The 3727-nt window shown below is 38.3% G+C and overlaps 1 long non-coding RNA gene across 2 annotated transcripts; it reads right to left on the reverse strand.

The window, feature by feature from the left end:
- Positions 1–230: 230 nt before the first annotated feature.
- On the reverse strand, positions 231–3281 carry LOC106935979 (uncharacterized). 2 transcript variants are annotated; one of them, XR_001422027.1, is made up of 3 exons: positions 2894–3281; positions 864–1009; positions 231–255 (listed from the first exon to the last, which is right to left on the reverse strand). It is a non-coding gene; the product is annotated as an uncharacterized LOC106935979 (long non-coding RNA). The 2 variants fall into 2 exon arrangements; XR_001422026.1 differs by lacking the exon at positions 231–255 and adding an exon at positions 291–725.
- Positions 3282–3727: the final 446 nt, after the last annotated feature.

Genomic DNA, 3727 nt, shown 5'->3' on the forward strand with positions numbered 1-3727 from the left:
GAAGAAAAGTTTGGTTTGAAATTGGTAAACTAATCCAGTGGTTTAATCTCAGGAAGTCAAAAGTAATATCCACACCCCTATCTTTTCACATTTTGCCATGTTATCATCTCAAACTATAACACTTTAAAACAAATTTGGAATGTATGACATACATTTGTCAACATGCAAAACAGAAAACAATTACAACACTTCAGCTTCACCTCACCTATGTGGTAAAACATGGAGGTGGTAGGTTCATGCTGTGGGGATGTTTTCCTTCAGCAGGAATAGAGCGGAGATAGAATTCAGTGGATTTTAGATCAAAGCATGTTAGAATGACCTAGCCAAAGTCCAGAGTTATATGTTTTAAATATTAAATCTTAAATGATTTGATGTCTACAGACACTTCTCATCCATTCTGAACCAGCGTTATAGAGACATTCCCCAAAAACAACCACCAAAAGACTGACAAGAGGAAAAGTCTAAGGGGTCTTTAAGGTGATTTCTATCACTTACTTTTCTGAGGAATAAAACATAAAATCTCTTTCCGACTTCAATGAGTCTCTGGCAGGAAAATGTCCAAAGTATTCCCAAAAGTCCAAGGCGGGAAACTCGACCCTTCCGCGGTTGTGTATAAAAAGTATTCCGTTCAGCTCGAGCTCTTACCTACGAGCTCATTGTTCAATAAGAAGCAGCAGCTGACACACCGGGTTGGCAGGAAAACTTCTCCCGCTTCTCCACACACACTTTTATCCAGTGTTTCGAATAAAAAAGGCGCAGGAAACAGAGGAAAGGTAAAACAACTACTTTTCTTGCTACCTGACCTGTTCAACGTCCACTCCCGCATCACATTTATCGGACTCTGTCCTCACACAGCCGCTTACCTCCCGCTCAGTCCCGCATGATTCGTCACGCCACGTCCTGCTTGCAGCGTGTCTCCGTCCAGCGGTTCACTTCAGTCCATCCAGCGAGTCGTCTCCTCCCGGAGCAGAGCACGCGCTTCCCGGGCTGTCAGTGAGTAAGTAAGCACCTGAACGCACGTCAGGCAGCATCGTCACGCGCCCACACACAGAGGAACGCGCAGAGTAAGACAAATAAAGGAAAATGAATTTAGAAAACGGTAGAACACCACTGTACCGCTGTTTAGTAAAAACAAAAACGAATAAAGTAAATGAATCCTTACTGAAGATGTTTATTTTATTTAAGTTACATTTTCAACAGGTATTCAAACTATGAGAGTACAAAGAGTTTAAAGACAGCGCAGGACAGGTACTACACTGACCCCAGGTGGACACAGTTGAAAGTGCAACTTTTCTAAAATCTGTTTTTTAATATACTTAATTAATTATATACTTAATAATGTATCCGGTATTTCGGTTTAAAACCTTTGCATAAAGTATAAATTGGAGTTTTTGTTACCTCGTTAGGAACCATTAATGAAAAAAAGCGTCTATTTAAATTTTGTTTAAATGTATTACATTGGAAAACAAGCCCCTTTTCGTTTCATGCATTAACAGAAAAAAATTAAAATAAAAAAAAATAAATAATTTGGCTTGATTTCTTTACCCCTGTAATATTTAAGTATCAAAAACAAAGCACTTCTGACTTGATGTTTTTGGCCCATTAGACGAAATGTTTGGACACCCTGACGTAAGATGTCACACGAGCTTCTTGTTGCACAGTTTGACCAGCAGAGAGCGCCCAAAAGCTTCTCATAGCTACGCTCTCAAACATAGCTAAGTTGTTTGTTAAATTGCTCTATTTCAAAAATAAAAATCTAGAATCTGGCAGATCATGATAAAACTACTGTTCAAAACTTTAGAACAGTAATAACCAGACTGAGTTCAAATGGTAAAATAAAACAGGTGTTCTGGAAGATCAGCAGCTCCACAATTTAATCTTTTTCTTTTATTTGTCAACCTGCCTCCTCCTTCTCTGAATTTCTTTTTCAGACTATGTGTTACTTTAAACTTACAGCATCTGTCATCATATTCAGAGAAAGCTGAAAATACCAAACTGGCAATTACATCAGAAAATGAGAAAACAACCCAATAAGTCTAATTGATTATTTTCAGTTTGGACAAATTTCTCTTGCAATTCTGTCATTCTTCTTTAACTTTTTTCTAAATTTCATTGTGTTTAATTTGTAATATATATTTTTATTTATATAAAGTTGATCTTAGTTTTAGTAGGATTTTGAAAGTCTCAGTTTACCATTTTTACTATTATTTTATTTCATATTAATTGTTACTGGCTGAAATTTTGTGAAATGATACATAACCCATGTTATTTTGTAAAAGAAAAACCTTTTTTTTGTTTTTTTACTAACAAGTAAAATAAAGTTAGACAGCGAGTGGAGGATAAATCTTTCCAATTAGACTGTACCATCGGCTAAGCAGGTGAGAAAAGTAAACCTGAAACAACTGCATGAGCGACGGCCCCTGATTCTGTTGACCCTCCACTTCTGACATCTGTACCTAGAATAGGTGTTTTTTTTCCCAAAATAAAATTTATGTAATTTATATTTTTAATTTTAACATCCTTTTATTTATTCTCCACAGGTCCCTGTTTGTTATAGGTTGAGTCTGTGTTGATTTTATTATAATAGAGCGTAGATTAAATAAAATTAAAACAGTACCATGACAAACAGGTGTTTCAAATGTTCGGAAGATTCCTGCCTTTGTTAAGGACAGGTAGAAGCTGAGGACATTTTTGGATGTAAAAACAGATTTCAGAAATATAGTATAACGATAAACCTCTGTGAATCTTCCTCTTGTGGAAAAGGAAGTTCAGGTTTTTTCTTAGTTTATTTGCCCAAACTTGAACCTCTCAGTCAGTCCTCTGCTCATTGTTCCTCTGACATTTTCCTCTCCTGTTTTTCCTCTCACATCCATCAAACCGTCTGCTCACTCACCAGTGCTTTCTGTTTCTGTCTTCACCTGGAAGGATTCCCAGCAGCTCCAGCTGTGGGTTTGCTCACTCAGTCCCTTGTATCAAACAAGATGAGCCGAAACAAAAAATGAAAATAAAAAGGTGAATAAAAGCTAAGCCAGACCAGCTGGCTTTGGAGAGCGGGGCAGCCCGAGCTGGGCAGCGTTTGGGTCTGACTTTTCTGCAAAGTGAGCAGCTGAGGTAGTCCACAATCCAACACCCCCACCCCCACACCCTCTGACACATACACACTCAGACACACACACACATTCACACACCCTGTGACCTCCTGCGTCCCAGCTCAGTGCATGTCTGTGGAAGAGCGCTCACCTGTTGCTGCCACTTGCAGTATATTTAGCTGTGAGGTGTCACTGATGCAGTGTGTGCGTGTGTGTGTGTGTGTGCGTGTGTGTGTGTGTGTGTGTGTGTGTGTGTGTGTAGAGGAGAGAAAAATGTGTTGCTGACACTCAGGGGCCCTCTGTGGTCTTGGTGCGAGAGCCCAGGATTACTGCTTCTACACTGTAAATCATGACATTGTGTTTAATTGAAAACAGAGTGAATCTAAGGTTTTGCTAAGACTCAATTAAACTACGTAAGTCCAGCGGTTTTAACTTTTTTTATACTAAGTACTTCATTTAAGTATTGAGGTAAAAAAGTTTTAAAATGAACTTATTTCATTTGAAGTCATGTGAAAGGGTGACATGGGGATTTGCCAGTAAGGTATCCCATAGTGCATTCATTTTGCCACCAACCAACAGCAACTAATTTAACAAATTTTTTATTTGTTACAAAACTTGGTTTTAAGATGTCTAAGGTG

This window comes from Poecilia latipinna, unplaced genomic scaffold, assembly GCF_001443285.1.
Source record: "Poecilia latipinna isolate Pla-1442-1.1 unplaced genomic scaffold, P_latipinna-1.0 Scaffold2055, whole genome shotgun sequence".
In the NCBI taxonomy this organism is placed as follows: Eukaryota; Metazoa; Chordata; class Actinopteri; order Cyprinodontiformes; family Poeciliidae; genus Poecilia; species Poecilia latipinna.